Genomic DNA, 23,220 nt, shown 5'->3' with positions numbered 1-23,220 from the left:
AAAAATAAATACTGTTTTGGTGCTGTTTAATGTGCCAGATTGCTGTAGCGCCTGAGTTCAAGCGAAACGCATGTGAACTGATCTTCTCCTCTGCTTTAAGACCAGTTACAGCGCAAAATAAACATGAATGAACATCTGAAGTTACAGTATGTTAAAAGATAGAGTACAACTTCCCAAAATCTGTATCATGTCTCATGTAATCGCTCTTACCACGGGAAGACATCAGTAAAACAGATTACAATATGTAAAGTCTCATTTACCCCAGGAAAACCATATTCAGTGACCATAAACTTGTTAGTCAGCTAGAAAAATCTAGAGAGGAGCATTTTGCTAACTATATGCACCATATTACAAATTCATTATCATTTTTAATGTTCTTTATTATTTAATGCATGTTTGAATAAATCAGTCAACGTTTTATGACAGCCACCATTTAAATGTTTATATTAAAAAAACAAAAAAACAAATTGGAATTCCTTGAGTGTAATGTAAGTACAAATCAGTTAAATTTAACCTTAAATATTATATAGTAATGTAGTACCAACTGACTCCATGTATAGTTTACAGCATTAGTTGAGATTTTTTTCCCTTGAGAAAATTTGCCATGTGCTGTACCTGATATATCCAAAATAATCGATATTGAATCTAATCAAATTGAATCAGAACTGAATCAAACTGCAATCTAAATTGAATTGTGAAATTTGTGTCAATACTCAGCCTTAGTTGATTGACCACTAGTGAATAGGCTAGGTAAGCCTATGTTTATTTAGCATTTAGTTATTAGTTTGTTTGCATGTAATTATGGCAGTGAATACCACAATACTGCCCTCTGACCATATGAAACCCATATAAGGGTTTATCAAGCGGTCTGGTGTCACAAGGGGGAATATATTGGACCTCATTACAGATTAGCCACCGCTGTCAACTGGCCTCAGCTTTGACATTAGCATGTTAGCACTACTCCCTCATGTCCGGATTAATACTGTACTGGAAACAGGGGATTAAGCAGCACTTACCCAACCCAGATCTGCCAGTCACACAGCCGGTAATTATACCAGCACAGTGTATTTTGCTTAATACTTCAGTGAAGTTTAAAGAGCTGATGAGCAATAACCAGGGGACCAATCACTAGTGTTTTGTTTTGCTGCATATATCTGCAAATACTTCAAGGTTATTTGGGCATTATTAAGGTTAGAAAAGGCGATGTATTCAGCATAGTGGAGCAAAATGTTAAGTTATAATAATAGGTTGAAAAACCTATTATTACGCTAATAGCTCTTTTTAAGAGGAATTCACTACAGCACGATGTTTATTTGCTCGTAATTGTAGGATGAACCGATAAATTAGTATTTTGTATGGATTCAAAATCTCAGCAATGATAATATTGTAGGTTTAGGTCTTATGTTTTCTGCATGTTCAAATTATATATTAAAAACAAGAAGGTATAGCTCAACCATTGTCCAAAAGAAAGTGTGCTACTATTTACAGTTGCTAGAAAATGCACATTATCTACAGTAGCACTTTCTTTAATACAGATGCATGCTGGGACTCTGAGCTGTGCTCGTAGTTAATTATATTTCTGGTCCCCCCCATTCTTCTTTTCTTATCCTCTTATCAGCCCCCCAGTGTGAATCTCACTCCTCCTTTACTTCCCCTCTCTTCCTCTTACCCTCTTTACTTTATAAGCCCCCCGGCTTTTATGCCATTCAGATAGATTGTAGTCTTTCTAAGGAAGGTGGTAATTTTCACAGTCTTGACCCCCCACCCCCAAACTCACTCCAATTCAGTTACGGTGAGCTAAAAGTCATATCACATCTCTCCATCTCAACCTTATCCTTTCTGTTTCTTCATATGCCTCTTCCCCTTTTCTGCTCATTGAGAAGATAAATGAATAATTACAAAATGAACAAGTTTAAATATTATCCCTGAGATTCTAGACAGGACTGTGATGTCAGAATAGATGCAGTGTTTTATCATTCTGTTTTGTAGCTTGGCTTTGTGGTGACTGTTAATCACAGGGTATGTTACAATCACACTGTAGTGCCCTGTGAACTGGATTACACAGGGTGTTAATCTTAACATCTTAAGTGAGGTTCCACATTGTAGCTTTTGTACATGTTCAGCTAAAAATACACTTAATATATGGAAGATGTGTACCTCGACATATGACTTAATACTGAGATATTTACCCATCAGTTGCATAACCTTTGTACCACTCAGTGCTTTATTCAGCTTAATTGACCTCAAGAATGGTTTGACTAGGCAGCTGTGCATGTGTATAAAGCACACCAGATACGTGACTGCTACAGTGCCATTATGATAAGCATAAACATTAAGAGAACACAATGTTCTCTATCCATTACATGTTTTCATATTAAACATATCACTGTGCATAGCAGGGATGCATGATATATCAGTACCATATTGATTAGCAGCCAATTTGAGAGATTTTTGTTTAATTTTCCAGTATCAGTTTATAATGGATTATTGTTTGCTCATTACCCCTATTTTTTACAATTGGATGGTCTTTGCTGTCAGTTAAGCAAATCTTTGAAAGCACTAGTTATTTAATAACACTGTTGAATGTAATCTTTAGCAATTTCCAAAATTAATATTTTTCATAATATACATTATAATGTTGTGATGCCTAAATTTACTTGTATCCTTTAAAACAGTTGATTTTAAATTTGTTGAAATTATTTATTCAGTTAGACAAAAGGATAAAATGGTATATCGTACATTTATCAGTCATTAGGCACAATGTGATTTTTTTTAATTACAGGGCATTTTGCGACCTTTTTTCCAGTCGGTGCGACTAAATTTTGTTTGAGGTCGCACTGGTGCCACCACCACGAGAAACATCAAACAGCAAATGAAACAAAAGCAGAACAAAACCGCGCTACTCATTTGAGTTGCGCCGCACGGACTGTTTATCAGCTTGGACCAATAATATACAGCACAGTGCGAGCTCAGAGCAGGGCTGTGTCCAATTTTTATCCCCTACCCTCACTAACTAAACTATAACTGGGTAAAAAAGCAGTCGGCTAAAAGGTAGTATTAGCAATTTCTGAGAGGCTAGCAATAGCAAGCTAGCCAGTGTTTCCTTCCCACAGGATTTTGTGAGACTGTGGTGGGTGGACATCGGTCCCTCTAGGGGGACATTTTGTACATTTTAAGTTTAAATCTTAAATGCATAAATCTGATGCATTCTGAGAGCAAAATTTAAGTGACTAGATCAATGAAGAAATTTGTTCTCTTGTAAACAATTTTGTGCTCTGATAGTAATTTATTTATTGGTGATGGAAGGGCACATGAGTCACTTACACAACATAGTAGGCTAAATGATAGTTCATAAGTGGTCAAACATGTAGAGTATACATTTAAACCATTACTATGTAGCAAAAGAGGTTACCTTTGTTGAATTAATTTATTTCTAGAATAATTAGTGGGGGCCTGTATCTATATATCTGTATTTGTGGAACTAATGGTCACTCTTTGAAACACAATCCAGAATGCACTAAACACACTACTTCATTATAGAGAAAAACAACAAATGAATAAAAATATATAATCATAAGCTGACCAACCAATAAATAAATAAATAAATAAATAAATAAATAAATAAAATCTAGGTGACTATATAATTCAGCAGCAAAAATTATGCTAGCCTAATTCTGGAAAAAAAACTTTGCACAGTGATTTTATAAAATCTAAATATGTTAATAAAAATGTAATATTTGTATACAAAGTTACTATTTGTATTCTTATGAAATGAAAAAAACTATATTTGATTTATATTTATATATGAACGTAAAGAATTATATGTATTTATAATAATCTAAGATTAAAAGATGTTTATTTCAAATGTATTGTGCAGCTTTTTAATGGGGCAACAAAATACATAGATATGACAGAACAAAACAGGCTACTAATAATCTTTCGGTGTGCAAAACCATGATAATATGAAACGCTTCAAAACACAGCAGCACAAACCGCGTATGCGCATCCCGGGTGCAGAATGATGTGCTTGAAGCAGTATAGATTCACAGCGCGCAGTTGCGCTGCACATTGGAAAGTTCACGGCACAAAGACAATCTGCATCTAACAGCTTGTTAATCATATGTTTCTTCTTTTCGTATAAAAGAGTGCTTCAATCAGTTATTTAAATATCGCGACAGGCCTAATTTTCGTTTAATTTTGAGACTGTGGCGGGACAAATTAGAATGTGGCGGGCCGCCACAGTCTAGTTAATGTAGGGGAAACACTGCTAGCTTTGAAAACATGAGATCCCACCCTCCATTCACAGCGCTCTCTAAAGTCATGCCTCCTCCAAAACACATGAACGCACAGCACAGTCTGCAAAACATCACGAGACTAGAGACAGCGTTAAATTATCTCATGTCTCAAAGCACATAACATTACAATAATAATGAATGTAAACAACTTACAGAGCACTGACTTGTACCACCTGACTGCTGCAGATTCATTTCAGCATTGATAGTGTTGACAGAGAAACGCATAAATCCGAGTCTGAGGAAATGAACAGCTCATGGTAGAACGTATCGGGTTGCCATCTCGTAATTATGGTTACAACATGGCGTGAATGCAGTATAAGCATGTTGTTTTGGTTCAGGAGGAACTGTATTAGGTGGCTGCTCTTTGTTTGTGGCATTCTGTGACTGTCTGCCTACTACTCTGCATAGCCTTAAGGCCCCGATTTACTCAGTTCTTTTTTCATTCTTCGCTTAGGGGTAAAAAGCAGTTTGAAATATCTGACCATCAATATACTGTTAGTGAACATCCTGATGCCACCCATGCTGCTGAGAGCGGGGTTTAGATGAATATGTAAATATGTGCTGCGCGCATTCCTCTCAATAACAAAATAATCACACAACAAAAATGAGAAAACAACATTTTTAAAAAAGCACCACGAAAGCATCTGATCATAGCAACGTGGAGATGTTTTCACAAGCTTTGCAATTCGGCACTCTTCACTTCACATTTATTTATATAGCACTTAATACAATAGATTGCTTAAAAGCAAGCAGCTTTACAGTTTAAACATGAAAAATGGTGTCAGTGTCTCGTTTCATCAGAAATAAGAAGTAACTTCTTTTTCTACTATAAAGCAGCTCTCCAGTGTGTTCATGTTTTTACTCACAGACGTTTTACTTCGACGGACCAACCAAAAGAAATGAAGTGGAGAAGATTACCACTGGAAAGAACTTTTCCTGAAAGTTCACTTTGGCAAGCTGTTTCGAACTACCAAAACAAACACATAATGAATTTCGTTTAAGCCTGATTTTGTTCGAAATGACAGGACATCAGTTCGTTCTTCGATTTTGCTTGAAATATATTGGGGCCTTCATGGAACCGCTGATGATATGCAATGTCTGCACGAGCAGGGTGCATAGAGGTATGGAAATACATAAAGTATGTTAACAGGCAGGTAGGACATTGTATCATTGCATTCAGACTGAATGCAATGGTTTGGACGATCATTTTTTGGTCCTTGGAGACTTCCACGTATGATATATGTACATAATTCAATATTTAGACCACTTCTATTATTGATTGCTTTCAAGATGTGAAGAGAGTTTCAACCAGTATAACAAAAAGTGTTTATAATTTTTTTTTCCTGCCATACCTTAATACCTTAAGGTATTAAATGCAGTTAAATGTCGAAATAACTCCAATGTCATACTAGATTGTGTGGGGTAAATTAAGCACGACCTGCTGTGACATCACAATCACATTGCACTGTGGTCTGGATCTGCCTAAAGTGTTGACTAGATTTGCTCCCTCAGTCAAAAACGAGGGGTTGAGGGTCTGTCCAGATAAACTTCCTTGATGTCCACTTGATGAAGTTGAATGCACTTCAAAATACAAGCCGATCTCGATAACGTAGCAGTACTACACAATGCTGGGAGATCCAGTGAGAAAGCATTTAAATTTGCAGCAGAATTAATAACATTGCTGCGAGATCTTGTTAGAAGCATTCAAATTCAGCACAGAATTCTCTGTAATAAACCTTGGATATCAGTTCAAACAGTGCTGACATGGAAACTAGGAGAAACATTGTGCCATGAAGTTATAGAAGACTTTTCAGTCCAACATTCACCACAGTTTTAATGTAGTAATGCTAACTGTAACCATGGTATTGTGGCAGAAACAACATGTCCTCCAACCAATACGCCCATATAGGTCATTTGTCACTTCCCTGAAATACGACCCATAGGAACATTTGCTAAAGTTGTGCCCCTATTGACAACAGGACACTTTTATTTTAATGCATTGTATCCTTTTATCTGCGTCATATTTCGGGTTTCACGTGGCTCAATTGGTAGAGCATTGCAATATACAACAATATGCGATCGTGGGTTCAATCCCAGGGAACGCATGTGCCCATAAAGTGTATATGCACTATAAATCATTAAGGGTAGGTTTAGGGTTGGGGTAGGTGTAGTCGTTAATAAAAAAATGAATTTAGGACAAAAAAAGGAAATAGGACAAATGGCGGGTAGGGGACTGTGTAAAAAGTACACACATTGCATTTAAATGAACACGCATTTTGATTGGTAATGACGGTCATACCTTTCATTATTTTTACGCCAACTAGAGGGCGCATGACTTTAAAACGGAAATTTAGGTCATAATAATGGGTTTGGAGGAGGACAGTCTCGGCAGAAATAGTCAAATGTTTTTACATTCTTCATTTCTGGGTGGGTACAACCTTTTGAGAGTGAAATTCAAGCACTTTTCAAAGACTTTCAAGGGCTTCACACAACTTTTTTCCAGCACTTCAAAGCTCTAAATATTCCAATTTAAATGTTATTTTTAATGTGATGACCAAAAACATTATTTATTCATCCTTCATAGATTGTCCTTATTTGTAAAACTAAAAGTTTCAAGATTAATGAAAATACGTTATATGTTATATAATACGGTTAAACATTTGAAAGAATTGTTATATAACAAATTATGTTTAGTTTATCTTTTATTAAATTTTTTTATTAAATTTGTTTTTTAAAAAGAACATTACATTTCTTGTTCAAAAAAACGAATTCATTATAGGTACTAGGGGTGTAAGAAAATATTGATACAAAAACACTGTATCGATATTTATTTATTTATTTATTTACATCCAAGATTCATGGCTTTGTGTTCGGTTTAAACCACAGACTGTATAAAACCCAACCACTAGATGTCAGTGTTATCTCAGAACGTAAACTGAGATAGCCGATGAAGCAAGGTGCATCGCTAGCATTAGCATTAGCAAACCGAGCTCACAAGACGATAGAATTATTCTACTCACGCGGCATACAGAGTTGAAGTGTGTGGACTCATTTTGGCTTCAACTATAAAGAAACAATTAAGGACATCGACAAGAGTCAGTTGTTTGCAGAATAGGCCATGTTAAAATTGAATACAAGGGAAACGCAATGAATCTGAGAGCTCACTTAATATCTCAATGCAATCCGCACTGCTGAGAGAGGAGTTAGAATATGTAATATGTACTGCACGTTTTCCTCTCAGTAACAAAATAAACACAACAAAAATGACAGCAGTGACAGCATAAAGAAAGCATCTGATCATAGCGATGTGGAATTATGCAAATTTTACTATATTTATTAAATAAAATAAAGTTGTTTGTAAGGTTTTATGTATATGGTGGTGTGTTCTTTATGACCGTTTTTTCTAAAATCAGATCCTCTTTCTAAAAAAAACAAGAAATATCACAATATATCGCCTTTTTTACAGTATCGCAATGTATCACAATATATCGTATCGTAACCCCTGTATTGTGATACGTATTGTATTGCCAGATTCTTGGCAATACACAGCCCTAATAGGTACTGCCCTCCTCTAAAAATAAGCTCTAGAAGTGTGTGATAAATGGTGTTTCTAAGATGTACTCATTAAGTTTCAGATATGTGTGTTTGAGAAGCATGGACCTTCATCATTCTCATTGTCTCCCTCCAATTTGTGAATAATGTGAATAAGATTGAGCATGTAGAACATGTCTCAGCGATGACCAGATTGACCGAGCGGCTGCACTTGAATGATTATATTCATGTTTTTAGATTTTCCACTCCTAGATATTTGATATGCATGAAAAACCACAGCACATTTTATTTTACGTGATGGAAAGCAAATATTCTCTGTCTACGCTCCGCTATCCTCCAGCACAAACATATTATGTGTGAATGATATTTAGCATATGTCACAGCAGACTAAAAATGTTTTTTTTTTTTTTTTTTTTTTATTGGTTTAACCTTCTGTGCATTTTAACCTTACTGTGTGAATTTATTGTGTTTTGTTTTTTGCGCTTTGATTTTGATGGTTGGCAAATTGGAAACAGTACTGTATCTCTCTATCTACCTCTGTTAAATTACACATTTCAAAATAACTGAAAATGCATAATATGTTGGGGGGGGAAAGCATCCTCTCACTCTATAGGTCAGGCCACACATTTCCATCCATTTTAAAAAGGTTATGCTGCCTTTCAACACAATGGGTGAAAAAGACGCATTGTCCAGCTTAGGCACCCGTAACAGTGCCCAGCAGACATGGCCGTAGAGCTAGATTTAATGACACATCTTACATTGCAGGTTTAGAGTAATTAACATACTGATGAGACATTTTGGAATATATTCTTATTCTAATCAGCATACTCATTTGCAAAGTAAGAAACATCATTCAGCAGGGTGCCAGGGTTGGTTCCTTGTCATTTAGCAGACGCTTTTATCCCAAGCAACGTACAGTACGCTAATTTCAGGAACGACCTGGGGTCAGGTATCTTGCTCAAGGGCACAACATTGATGATGGGTCACAGTAACTTTCCAGAGTGGCGGTCCCCTGCTGAGTTGTGAACCTGCAACCTACTTACAGTAACCCATACAGGACAGTGGAGAAGTGACAGAAAATCATAAGAAGAAGTGGGTGGATTGTAAGGCTGCACGATATTGGGAAAATATGCGATATGCAATATTGTTGTTGAATACTGCGATAACGATATTTCTTGCAATATCTCATTTCCCTAGAGAAATGCTATATTTAGCAGTTCATTTGTTACTGTATTTGTTCATCTTTGTTAACGTTAGTTAATAAAAATACAGCTGTTCATGGTTTGTTCATGTTAGTTCACAGTGCATTAACTAATGTTTACAAGCTGTATTAGTAAATGTTGAAATTAACATTAACAAAGATAAATAAATGCTTTATAAGTGCAGTTCATTATTAGTTAATGTAAACTAATGTTAATGACCATTATTCTAAAGTGTTACTGAAATATAATCGAAAATATAATACCATGCCTATATACTACATTCACCTATGCCTTTTTCTGTTTTCATTTAATTATTGCAAATATAAACATTCAGCACTCACCGATGGCCAGATGCAAGCGGTGACCAAAGCATTGTAGTCGGACCAGGCGCGCCGTTGACACGGGGGACAGGGGGGTCAGAAATCTTCCCCCGCACTTTTGATAAGGGCTGCTTCAATCAGTCACAATATGTCATCTTTTAGCTTTCGTTGGTAAATCAACTGTAACGTCGCGGATGTGAACAGGAAAAGCGCTCTCGAACGGAGAAACACGCGATCTCCAAACAATCGATCAAATCGCGCTAACGTTTTAGGACAGGTCGATGGTATATAAGTCATTCCCGAACGTTAGCGTTTGTCAATCAAGCCAAACCGTCCATTCAGAAACCGAGAAATTTGACAGGAGGCTGATCTCTCAGGTTGACCCGCGAGCTGGCTTGACTGAAGTTTTCGTGAGGATTTATAGTTTATGGACTGTTTTGATTTCGGTAATTACATCTAGAAAGTTAAAAGCATTGATGGCATCTATAATAGAGATATCTGAAAGCGAAACGAAAGTTATTGCCTCGACCAGCGAAGCAGTGTGGAGGACGCACGAGAGGAGATCTGTGCGTTTAATTGGTATGTGTATACTGTAATACTGAATTTGCAATGCTTATCAGTGGCGTGCACTTTGATCGCGAAAGTGAAAGTGCCCTTTGCGGTCGCAAAGCGGTGGCCCCGCGTTCCCATTTCTCCCGATGTGAACCGTGAGCTCCAGACCACTAGAGCGGTTAAGGCCCGGGTATACTTCATTTTCTGTGTTCCGCTCAAGCGCGCGAGCCTTGCAAAGAAACTCCTTTGCCCACGGAAAGACGCGTTCGGCGCATGCATGCGTTGCAAGCGTACATCTCTGGAATTGCGACTAGAGAAAAATAATTTCTCGATGGCAGCTGATATTTCCGGTCCAATTTGTTAATTAGACTAGACAAAGCCTTCTCTGCTCACAGTGTTAACAGGCATCATGTCTTTAGCTAAAAAAAACGCGTGATAGCTTCTGGGGAGGCGGGTATAAAGATAATAAGGCCCCATCTGATTGGTCAAATTTGGATTAACAACCTATGCATGCAACGCACAAATGCTTGGCACGTTTTTTAAAAATTATTTATCGGACCTCTCTGCGATACGGATATCGCATATACTATTATCGCGATAGCGATAATTTTTCGATATATCGTGCAGCCCTAGTGGATTGTATTTGGAAGTGACACAGACTGGATTAAACCCTTCTGGAAATATCAGACAGTCAGTCCAGATTGTTAACAACTATACCAGGAGTCTTCAGCATGGGGTCTATGTCCCCTATAGGGGTCCTTTAATGATACTACAAGGGGTCTGCCAATTATTGTTCTTTTCCCCAAACTAATTTAGTTATATATATATATATATATATATATAAGGGATAAAGGAATAGTTCAGCCAAAAAAAAATAACTTCAATTACTTCATATTTTCTTCTTTTGTGCATGAAAGTTGATGTGGTCCAGTGTTGTTTTGCACCCTGTTGACATTCATTATATGCACAAGAATATGTTTTCTGTGTTCCAAAGAAGAAGGACAAGCCTGCAGATTTGGAACAACATAAGGGTGAATAATAATTATAAATGATGACAGAATTTTCATTTTGGGGTGAACTATCCCTTTTAAGTAAAACAAAGCTTAATTTAAGAAGCTGAAGATGTTTCACTCGGGTTCCCAAAATAAAAAGTGAAATTAAAATATAATCTAAAGTATATGACTCATCATCATTATTTTACTGGCCTCGCAATGTATGCGTTATATATGTTAATGTGTTAATATGGTACTATATGTGCTTTTGAAATCTGGATTCGTGTGCGTAACTAAGGTAATATTACAATAATTTATCACTGTGATCATAAATATTAAAATCCTTGATGATTCTCTTAAGATGATGCTCACACTTGTAAATTCTCTAATGCAGAACTTATGCTGTAACAACCATTTCTTAAAGAAAGCTCTCTGGCTACATTGATGAAGCCCATCGAGTGATTAATCAAGCACATGGGCAGAGTTTTGTCACAACACAGTCCTCCAATCTGAAGTTCTTGAGCACGCTGTAATTTAAGTATGATTGGGTTTTAGTGCGTTGAGATGATTAGGCGTTTGGTAAAGAGTTTGCGATCAGTGAGGCAGCCTTTAAAATGGGCCCTGTCAGGCTCTCATCTGTGCCACTGCAGGTGCTTTGTTAACCTGTAATAAGGGCACTTGAACAGTTCACCTAAAGGCCGGACTCCAACCGGCCACCTGTTGTGGAATGATTAGGGGTAATTGTAAGTGTAAGAGAGTGTGTGTGTGTCTATGTGTGTTTAAAGAAGCTTTAAGCCTGTAAAGCCCTCACCTAATCACCTGTAACTGCTTAGCCAAAAGATCTATGACTGATTTGTGTGTGAGATCCAAAGCCCCGTAGACCTGATCTGATTCCACTGCTTTTCTGTTTCCCTCCAATGCTTCTGGCATGGATTCTGTTAAGAAAGCATAGCCCTAGACCTGCATTAAAGCCTTTTGGACCATAAGAAATATTTTGTTACAGTTCTTCTCATTTAATTTTTTTTTTCTTTTGAGCTAAAGTCAGTTTTCCCAATCCACTTACCAATATCTATTTGGCATTTTTTGAATTCCTCCTCACAAATTTGCATAATATTGCATGCTTATTGCAAAACCTGTATTATAAAGAAACACATCTGTACTGGTTCACTACAGTTGATATGACCTCACGAAAAATGACACCCTCAGTTTCTATGACAATGACATCAGTAGCGATGTCACAAAAATCAAGCTGAGAAAATCCAAACAGCTGAATAATTCAACAAGTCATCTCACCACACCGAATCAAAGGGGTCGCCAGTGAAAAGTGTTTTTCATCTGGGGGAAAGAACACATGAAATATTAGGGTTCTTGAAAGAGAAAATATAAAACATCTCACTGAAACATTGTTCACTTGTTATTGTCAGTGACCTCATAAAGCTGTTCATTTAAATTTAATATTTTATGTTATTTAATAGATATAAATTTTCACATTCTACTGCATAATTAATGAAGCAGGGCTCTTTTTGTCTTCATTCTGCATGATTTGGAGGAATTTGGCAGTGTTGAAATATCACGTCGTGAAATTGTATTAGCCTATGAATTTTTATCAGAGCCACCGTTTGCATGCTTGACATTAAGTGTTTTTGTTGTTGTAGAGATTATTACGGATGTGTGCTGGGAATGAAGAGAAGCACATCGGGGTCATGGTGGAAATGCTGCGGAGAGGTGTTTATTTAGTATTAAGAGGCCGATCAGCCTGAAGAGGTTTTGGAGTAGCCAATGGGTCAGCTTCTATCCTGCTAGAGTGCACTGATAGTGCTCTACTGGAGCTCCTTGTGTGTCTGTGCACTCGTCGGGAGTTCTTCAGGAGATGGGGGTTGAGGAGGCGGAACATGAGTTTAGAGTGTCTTGGAGAGACTGTCTATTTGGTCGCTAAATTTTTTTCTGTTAGATAGGAAAAGAGGAAGAGCTCAGCATTACTTTTTGTCTTGTGGAGCCTTAGCCTGGCGAGCATGAATCGACTCCAGCTATGCCACATCTCCAGTCTTCAGCTGTGTGCTGTGGTGCTGTCCAAGGTGCTGATATGAGTGTGCACGCTGGATTGGTGCACAGGAGTCTTGCTTTCGCACAACTTTCATCTGACCTGAGTGAGTGTAAGCAGCTTTGCATAACTAATGAAACAACTAGACATGCACCATATCAGTAATTGGTTGATATATATATATATATATATATATATATATATATATATATATATACACACACACACACACACACACACACACACACACACACACAGTGCTTGGCGTAAATGAGTAAAAAAAGTAACATTTTAAACAATTTCTCTGTCAAGACTAAGTTTAATACAACATCTGTTTAACTTATAACATGAAAGTAAGGTCAATAATATAACTTAGATTACACATTTGTCAGTTTTACTCAAATTAGGGTGCAAAAATTAGTACACCCCATAACAAAAACTACTACATCTAGTACTTTGTATGGCCTCCATGATTTTTAATGACAGCACCAAGTCTTCAAGGCATGGAATGAACAAGTTGGTGAGAATTTGCAACATCTATCTTTTTCCATTCTTCAAGAATGACCTCTTTTAGAGACTGGATGCTAGATGGAGACTGATGCTCAACTTGTCTCTTCAGAATTCCCCAGAGATGTTCGAATGGGTTCAGATCAGGAGTCACTTTCACCCTGTTCTTCCTCAGAAATCCAACAGTGGCCTTAGATGTGTGTTTAGGATCATTGTCATGTTGGAAAAGTGATGGTAGCATCTTCTCTTTCAGTATAGAGCAGTACATCTGTGAATCCATCAATGAAATGCAGCTCCCCGACACCAGCAACGCTCATGCAGCCCCACATAAGGACACTGCCACCACCACGTTTCACTGTAGGCACCATGCATTTTTCTTTGTATTCCTCACCTTTGCGACGCCATACAGTTTAGAAGCCATCAGTTTTAAAAAAATTTTATCTAGTCTCATCAGTCCAGAGTCTAGAGTCCCAATAGTCTTCATCTTTGTCAGCATGGGCCCTGGCAAATTCTAGGTGGGCTTTTTTTGTGCCTGGACGTCTCTGTGAGATGGTTGCAGTTCCTTTTTTAAATTTTTTTACCGCTTTTGCTAAATTATTTTCTTTCTCAGGTCTTGTGATCTTCCATGTGATGCCATTGCTGACAGCATGAAATGGGAAGTGGTTTCTACACCCCTTTATAGTGAACTGTCTGCTGGACACCTGTGTAATGAATAATTAGACTCACCTGTATTTGAATTCTTGTTAAATTAGACATTTGTAGTCTAAAATTTAGCTTTGCTCCAGAGACTTTCAGTGGGGTGTACTGATTTTTGCGTCACCCTAATTTCAGTAAAATTGAAAATTTTGTTTTCTAAGTTATATTATTAACCTTATTTCATGTTATAAGTTAAATAGATATTTATATAAAACTTAGTCTTGTCAACATTTTGGAAACTGTTTTGTGTTCATTGAGATATTGTTTAAGATTGATGCTGAGCACTGTATATATTTTTAATGTACTTTAAAGTTTGGGGTCAGTATTTTTTAAAAAAAAATATATATTTATTTAGCAAGAATGCATTGAAATGATCAAAATGACAGTAAAGACTTACAAAAGATTTATATTCAAAAATCAATGCTGTTCTTTTGAACTGCAAATAATCAAATAATGCTAAAAAATATTAATCAGCACAACTGTTTTCAACATTGATAATAATAAGAAATCAACAAATTAGAATGATTTTTGAGGGATCATGTGACACTGAAGACTGGAGTAATGATGCTAAAAATTTAGATTTGCCATAATGAATAAATTCCATTTTAAAATGGAAAAGTTATTTTAAATTCTAAAAGTATTTCACAATATTACTGTTTTACTGTGTTTTTGCTCAAATAAGTACAGCCTTGGAGAGCATAAGAGAAATTTCTTTAAAAAAAACAAAAAACAAAAAATACAAATATCTTACTGATCCCAAACTTTTGAGCGAAATTGTATCAGTACTGTTCGATATTGAATACATTTTAGCTGATATTAAATATTTAATTCTGCATGATCATTTCCCATATTTTTACATTTTGATTACCTCAGCCATACATCTACACCAAAACAGTAGTAAATTAACAACATTGTTAAATATAATCTTTGGCAAATCCAAAAAGCAATATCCATTTTTCATATTGTACAATGTAACATAGTGATTACTAAATTCACTAGTAGCATTTTAAAATGATTTGTTTTAGTGTTATTTTTCATTTTAGACAAAATGGTACATAATTTAATTATAATGTAAACCAGTTATTCGCCATTACATGAAAAAATTAGTAGCTTATCTGTCAGAATTTAATTAATATTGGTGCGTCCCTGGAAATAATGACTTTACAAATAAAAATGTTCCTCTTATTTAACATGAGAGAATGCTAAGGGGAGAAGGAGAGAGAAAGCAAATTCAGTCTCACAATGGGAGAGCTTTGTAGGCTGACATGAGCTTTTTATACAAATGAAACTGTCTACAGCATTTAGTTTTAAATGTGTTTCATCATATTATTTTACATTGAGATTTTTTTCCCAAAGTATCCAATGGGATAAAAACAGCAATGAAAATTATATTTCTCCAAAATGACTCCAAGCACAATTGCATCTCAAACTCTCTCCAGCTTATGAACTTATTGATGCATTTATTCCAAAGCCCGTGAGATCAAGCAGAGAGGACAATACTGTAAGTTAGGTCTGCAATTCAATCTTAATTGAATTGGCTCATTATGGGAAATTCAGCTGAATTATGCTACATGCACAAAGAAGTTACTCACAAATGTGAAACAGAATGAGTTGGTGTCCATTGCTTATAAATGTTTAGAAGGTTAAAAACTCTTAAACTTGAACCGCTCTCATTCAAAAGCCTCCAGCGTCTCAGCAACACATGAACGGCTAAATTTATGAAAGCGTTTACTGCCAGACTTCTAGAGCAAAATGTCTAAGTCTGTGATTTGTAGCGGTTGTAGATGGTTTCCAGTCCATCATACGAGTAGAAGTACATGTGAAGAAGAAAAAAAAGTGCCATTTGCTGCAGGCGGTGGTAAATGCAGCTTGTATTCAAACATTTGAAACCGTCCAAGGTGTCAAACAGGAGCATTTCCAAAGAAGATTTACGCATTAGAAATATGAGGTCTCTCATCTTCCTGCCTCTGTCAGTGTCGTTTGTTGCAGGGTCTTTTAGATCAATGCAGAACTGTGAAACTCAACAAAGACAAATTATGGAAAGGGATCTCATTTGCGATATGCCGCAAGGAGGGGAACTTCATTTATGAGCGGAATTAATAAACGCATTTGGAATTTGAATCGGAACGTCCCCACGGGCTCTGGATTCTAAACATTCCATTAGTTCGCCGGAATGCTGTTGCATTCAGATAAACGGACTCAGCTGCAGCCGAGTTTATTTATTCCTGTCCACCAGCTCGTAGAGATACCGCGCTCGGAGGAGGTGCTCTGGTTGCGACATTAGTATGCAGGGACTGCATGATCAGGCTGACGATTAGTTGGCCGGTACCGATCTGCACCGGTAATGTGGCGAATGGAGGTTTGGTCCCAGGTGAGTGTGATCCATGAACTGGAGAGTTACTGAGATCACAGTGCTGCTCTATTACCTTTGAGCCCTTGAGCAGGACACTGACACCCCAGGATACTCCAGAGGCACTGTCCCTGCAATTAGTGTACTGTCACTATGGATAAAAAACCTCTAGTTAATGATCCAGGTAGATGGTCTGACATGAGCAATGTAACTGACTCGTAACTGAGAATCCGGCTCTGGGTGAGGAGCTGGGGAATATCTTAGATGCACGATTGAACAAAACAATGGTGCAAGCTAGTTCACTTCACAGTTAAAACCTTGGGCGGGGGTAGGGGGTTGCTGTATTGGATTGTTTTTTCCTCAGTGAACCTGTAGGCGGTATGCACTTCCTGTGTTCTGCGTTCTCCACTAAAAACGTAATTTTGTACGTTTGTATTCTCTTGTCATTGTCGTTTGTACATTTGTTGGTTGGAATTGTTTGTGTAGGTATATACGCAACACCCCCTACTGTTTTTGCTCATCTTAACCAATCTCCTGAGAATAACTTGATCGCTTCTCTCTCCCGTCTTTCACTGTCTCTCTCTCTCTCTCTCTCTCTTTCTGAAATGCTAATTTATTCTCTCACTCGTTCTTTCGTTCTGTCAGAGTGTGTGCGTAGGAGGGAGAAATGGCTTCTCGGGGAGAGGAGATAAACGCTGGTCTGAGATCAGTAAAATGGAGACATCTGATAATGAGAGTGACTTTCATGCGCCACAGAGACCTTGCTATGTGTTGCTTTTTTTTGATGCATTGAAAGTTTTACGTAAGCATCACTCCACAGTAGTTTGTTTTGTTTACCCTGGTTTAAAAAAAATCACTACTTTGCATCAGGCAGGGTGTTTTATTGGGTTTTTCGAAAGGTAGCGGTTTTGGGGTGGAGTTTCATTAGGGCGATTGATTGAGTATTTCAGAGCGCAGAGCAGGAGTTCACAGCTGAATAAATGCCAGACCGAAAGAGGCTGTCCCAGTCTGTCCCCAAGCATAACGGTCACCTCAGATTCTTCATCTCATGAAGGAGACTGGAGTTTGAAGGATGGATTTCCAGAGAAATATCTGAAGCAGAGAAAAGAGAGGGAGATGTGATGTATATGTCACCCCGTCCTTTAATTAGTCTGCAAAGACAAAGACATTATCACTGCACTCCTCTCTTCTAGTCTTGGTGTGAGAGTCAATTCAAAACAAGTAATGAAAGAACAATTGAGAAAGAAATGAAAAGGCATTGGCACAGAAATGGCAAGAACAGATGATCGGAGAGAAAGAGAGAGTGTCATAGGGAGAGAGAGAGAGAGAGAGAAAGCTTTTCAGGTTGACCGTGACAAGGTGAGAGATAATGATAGAATCCAAACCCTAGAGAAAAGTATGTGTGTGTGTGTGGTGTTGGGGCTGATATTCATCATCATGGGTCAGGTGTGTATGACTTTAGTCACTCTATTGTCTTGAAGGCTCCCAGTGAAAACAGGTATGAAAGAAAGTTTAAGGGCAAAACACATGGGCCACAGGTCAATCTCTCTCAACACACAAAGATTCTGACCGTTTGTGGGTTGTTATGGTTGTCGAATATGGCCATGTCTTGTGCTCACTCAAGCGAGGGAGAGGAACTTAGTGCACTGAAAACTGAGGAAGAGAAGGATTTGGCATTGGGTCAAAACTCAAACTGTTTTTAAACTCACTTACACAAGCATGTCTGTTTAAAACCTATTTAATCTGATCTCTCTGGATATTTTACCTTGTGTATTTCCAGCTTCAAGCTATTAATGCATTTTAATTAGGCCTTGGGAAATATATATGGACATTTTTATATCCAAACTTATTTTGTTTGCATTTAAATTCCTAAAGGCAACATCAGTGGGTTGGTTCGCATCCAGTCCTATTGTCACAATGCTCATTGACACTCATGAGTGTAAGAGCGTCGGGATGGATATATGTGACAATGGACCACAAAACCAGTCATAAGTCACACGGGTATATTTTGTAGCATTAGCCAACAATACATTGTATGGGTCAAAATTATCAGTTTTTCTTTTATGCCAAAGTTCCATGAAGATATTTTGTAAATTTCCTACTGTAAATGTATCAAAAAAATGTATTTTTGTGAGTGGATATGCATTGCTAAATTTGGACATTCTTTTGGACAACTTTAAAGGCGATTTTCTCAATATTTAGATTTTTTTGTAGCCTCAGATTCCAGATATTCGGTCAAATATTGTCCTATCCTAACAAACCATACATCAATGAAAAGCTTATTTATTCAGCTTTTTATTCAGCTATCCAAATCTCAATTTCTAAAATTTGTGGTGCAGGGTCACATATTTTAATAATATCTTGTAAAAATGTTGAGAGACAAATTTATTTACATACTTAAAATGGTTTAGTAAAATAAAAAAAAGCAATATTGTGAAAAATAAAATGTTGTGCATATAAACTATTAAATATAATGCGTCTGTGTGTTCTCTTAGTTAATAACAGTGTGCATAATTTATATAATTGTAATATATTTGACTATATTTTAGTTCTTGCATTAAGCCTTCAATATTATCTCTGTATTTACCTGAAATTATGGTTATTGAAATGAACAATTTCAGAACAAATATATTATATAACTTATTTACATTTTGTCAATTTAAATTTAAAATATAAAATTATAAATTATTGCCCAGCTCTAAATCTAATGCATTCACCTTGCCTTATAATCAGTTTTATTTTATAACTATAACTACTATAAATAGCCTACATTTGAATGCTTTTTAAATAGCATAGTGCAGAAAAACACATGATAAACACCCAGTTTCATTTGTTATATAATGTTATTGTGTGCTTTATACTTTTTCAAAGTTTAATCATGAATATAGGCAAGTATGATAATCTATTACAATTATTTGTTAGACAACATTATGAGGCACTATGAGCACCTTTATATTCAGGCTTCTGGTAAAGTATGACATTTCTATTGAGTCATATATGATTTATTTAGTGTATTTAATTGTATTTTGTGGGATATCTGTGTGACTGTTAATTTTTCTATCCCATCAAAGAGCAGTAGGCTCTGCTTCTTGTGAGCTGTGTTGTTTAGTAAATCACTCTGTTGACATACACACCTGCTGGATGAGAGTGAAAAGATGGAGATCACACCCCAGCGACATCTAATAATAATGTGCAAAAGTCAGCCCCAGGGAGCTGGAGAGTTTCCTCCCAGCATTCTCTGACCGAAGGTGTGCGTCCCCACATGCCTTTTAAATATGAGGCTGCTCCAGTGCAAACAGGGTGGAATAAAGCTTTGTCTCATTAGTCTGGAGTGCTCTATTAATTCTAGGTCTGGGTTGCGATAGCTATTTGTATATCTTGTGATATCAGATTGGCACAAGCAATGCTATTGGTTCTCTGGTGGAAATGAGATTTGTATGTTTTGCGCTTATTTACTCTCGAACATTATCAGCGGACCAATGAAGGAAATTGGCTTTTTATTATTGCAAAGGTTTACGTATTTATGTCATTAGTAGCGACACCTGCAAACTCTCTTAGTTCGTACTGAGGAGGAAGAGAGAGAAAAAACGAGAAGGGGGAGAGAATGATTTTCTCCTCATGCTCCTTATCAGCAGTGAAGTGTTACGTTCAGCCCACAGAGAGGCAGACAGCAAGAATAGAGTCTAATTAAGTCTCTTAGTGATCAAAAAGTGTGCGACTGTCTCCAGTGTGAATGACTCACACACATCAACACACACTCTCTCTGTCGCTTCATCTCTGTAGCTTTCTTTTGTTAGCCCTAACAAATTTGCATTCTTTAGATGTTGCCTTTATATTTATGCCTAAACCGAGCACCTTGTGTGTGTGTTTGAGAAGAGACTCCTATGTTTTTACCTTGTCAGCAATTTCACAATTGGAAGCAAAAAATCCTATTTGTCTGTTGCTCATCAGGGGACTCTGTGTGTGTGTGTGTGTGTGTGTGTGTGTGTGTGTGCATGACACACATTTCATCCCTTTCATGTGTGAATCGGCATGACTGCCATCGGAATGATCAGAGACCGACGTCCGGTGATTGAAGGGGAATGTGGCACAAATGGAGCTGCGTGTCTCTCTGACCAGAAATGAAAGTGAGTCGTACAACATCATTGAAGCCTGCCCTCCAAACATACACGCATAGAAATTTACATACCTTTCAGACATATTTTTCTCTTTCTGTGCTCTCCCCTGCTGCTACAAACAAGCACACACATTCAAAGACAGTATAAAATGTGTTCCCCGCTCATTATTTATTCAAATTTAAAAATAATGATGCCAGCATATATTATAGGCTACTAAGCACACACACATATCATGTGTTGGCCTAGTTCTGATCATAGATATTTGGCTTGTGATGAATGCTGAATTCTTTGTTTACAGGATTAATCATGTAGGGTGTGTGTGTGTGTGTGTGTGTGTGTATACATGAGTGTGTATGCATGTGTGCAAGTATGTGTTAGATATTTCTGATGTTTAGATAAGTGTATGTGTATGCATGTGTGGAAGTGAGTGTTAGATAAAACAGATGTTTATATGTACATATATATATATATATATATATATATATATATATGTATATATATATATATATATATATATATATATATATATATATATATATATTAAGGCTGTCAATCGATTAAAAATTTTAATCTAATTAATTACATACTCAGTGATTAATTAATCTAAATTAATCGCATACATAATTTTTGCTGTGAAAGTATTAAATATTTCAATTCAAATTAATCAATGCAGGGTTTTTCCTGGGTCAAAAATGGTCTTAGGTGGTGACAGACATGGTCATCCACACAAACAGTAAAAAGTGCCCTACCCACGTAATCTGCGAGCCCGATACTGACAATAAAGTACCCGTCACTCTCACTGTACTTCTTTCTTGCCCTCTTTGCAAAAAAAAAAAAAAAAAAAGTGATTTTATAGCTTTGTAAGAGAAGATGCTTTTTCGCTAAACCTGAAAAGTATTAAAAAGTAGCATTTAGAAGTTCTGGTTTCACCTCACTCCAGTCTAAATTAACAGATTTTATAGGTAGACCTAATTTACTACACATTGTCATTTAAATAACCTGAAAATATTGTGGATTATTAAGGCTAATTTTACTAACCACTCTTGCTAAATGGGGTAAGCACACTTATGTTCTCATTTCAGAGTTGTTCAGGTAAATGATTCATTATAGACCGTGTGGACAGATCAGTTGTTGTCATGATTCATTAAAATGAATCTGTTCAAATGAATCATTAGGTCGCGAATTGGACATTAGCGGACGTTGACGCGTTGCGTGCGAATCGCGACTGTTATTAGAACATCGCAAAAGATTTGTCAACACAGAAAACACTTCACAACTGGATAGGATTTTCTTTTTGTTTACTGAAAGTGTAGTTTGTGTCAGCTGCACATGCAGGGCGCCTGTCAGAGAAGATGAGGTGACGTTCTTTTTGAGCTCTATTCACACCCAACGGTTATTCAGGAAAAACATTCTCTGAATGCGCCTCGTGAAACATGGATTCGGTCTTCCGAACTTTTAGCATTGTGTCAGTTGATTTAGATTATTATGTGTGAGGTAGAGAGAGTGCAAAGACGGTGCTTACTTTGAAGACAAAGAGAGCTCGCGCGCACGAGGGAGGAGCTCTCTGCTCGTTCTGTCCGTCAGCGCAGCACTCTCCCTCCTTCATTTTACAGTCGAATGGTGGCTAGAACGGCTCCAGGTTCAAAGGTCAATACGGAATGGATTAATCTACGTTATTTTTTTTAACGCGTTATTTTTTCTCAGATTAATTAATCGAAATTAACGCGTTATTTTGACAGCCCTAATATATATATATATATATATATATATATGTATGTATATATATATGTATATATATACTGCTGCTTGAAAATGTGAACCCCTTGCAGAATCTGCAAAATGTTAATTTTAAAAAATTAAGAGGGATCCTACAAAATGCATGATATTTTTATTTAGTACTGTCCTGAATCAGATATTTTACATAAAAGATGTTTACATATAGTCCACAAGACAAAAAAAAAGAAGCTGAATTTATAAAAATGGCCCCACTCAAAAGTTTGCATATACTTGATTTTTAATACTGTATGTCGTTACCTGGATGATCCACAGCTGTTTTTTGTTTTTTGTGATGGTTGTTCATGAGTCCATTGTTTTGTCCTGAGCAGCAAAATTGCCCAACGTTCTTCAGAAAAATCCTCCAGGTCCTGCAAATTCTTTGATTTTCCAGCATCTTTTGCATATTTGAACCCTTTACAGCACTTACTGTATGATTTTGAGATCCATCTTTTCACACTGAGGACAACTGAGGGACTCAAACACAACTATTAAAAAATGTTCAATCATTCACTGATGCTCCAGAAGGAAACACATTGCTTTAAGAATCAGGGGGTGTAGACCTTTGAAATTTGAAGATCAAGGTAAATTGTACTTAATTTGTCTTCTGGGAGATGTGTAAGTATCTTCTGTTGCTTCAGAAGGGCAGTGCTAAATGGAGAAAAAAAGAAATATAAACAAAATAAGAAATATTTGGACATTATCATGCTGTTCAAAAGTAAACTTAAAAAACAAACAAACTGATAAACATTTGAGGGGGGGCATTTTTATAAATTCAGCTATTTTGTTTTTCTTTTCCACTATATGTGGACTATATGTAAA

The 23,220-nt window shown here is 36.7% G+C and overlaps 1 protein-coding gene across 5 annotated transcripts in view; it reads left to right on the top strand.

Moving 5' to 3' along the window:
• Nucleotides 1-23,220, top strand: part of tenm1 (teneurin transmembrane protein 1) — a 188,229-nt gene that overhangs the window by 5,741 nt on the left and 159,268 nt on the right. The window contains exon 2 of one of the 5 annotated variants that reach the window (XM_048187159.1): nt 20,563-20,634. The exons of the other annotated variants lie outside the window; for them this stretch is intronic. The gene's annotated coding sequence lies outside the window, so the exon portion shown is untranslated. The remainder of the gene's footprint in view (nt 1-20,562; nt 20,635-23,220) is intronic. 5 annotated transcript variants of the gene reach the window in all.

The sequence above is a fragment of the Megalobrama amblycephala genome, linkage group LG4 (assembly GCF_018812025.1).
Source record: "Megalobrama amblycephala isolate DHTTF-2021 linkage group LG4, ASM1881202v1, whole genome shotgun sequence".
Taxonomy (NCBI): domain Eukaryota; kingdom Metazoa; phylum Chordata; class Actinopteri; order Cypriniformes; family Xenocyprididae; genus Megalobrama; species Megalobrama amblycephala.
This window is presented reverse-complemented; position numbering and strand designations above follow the sequence as displayed.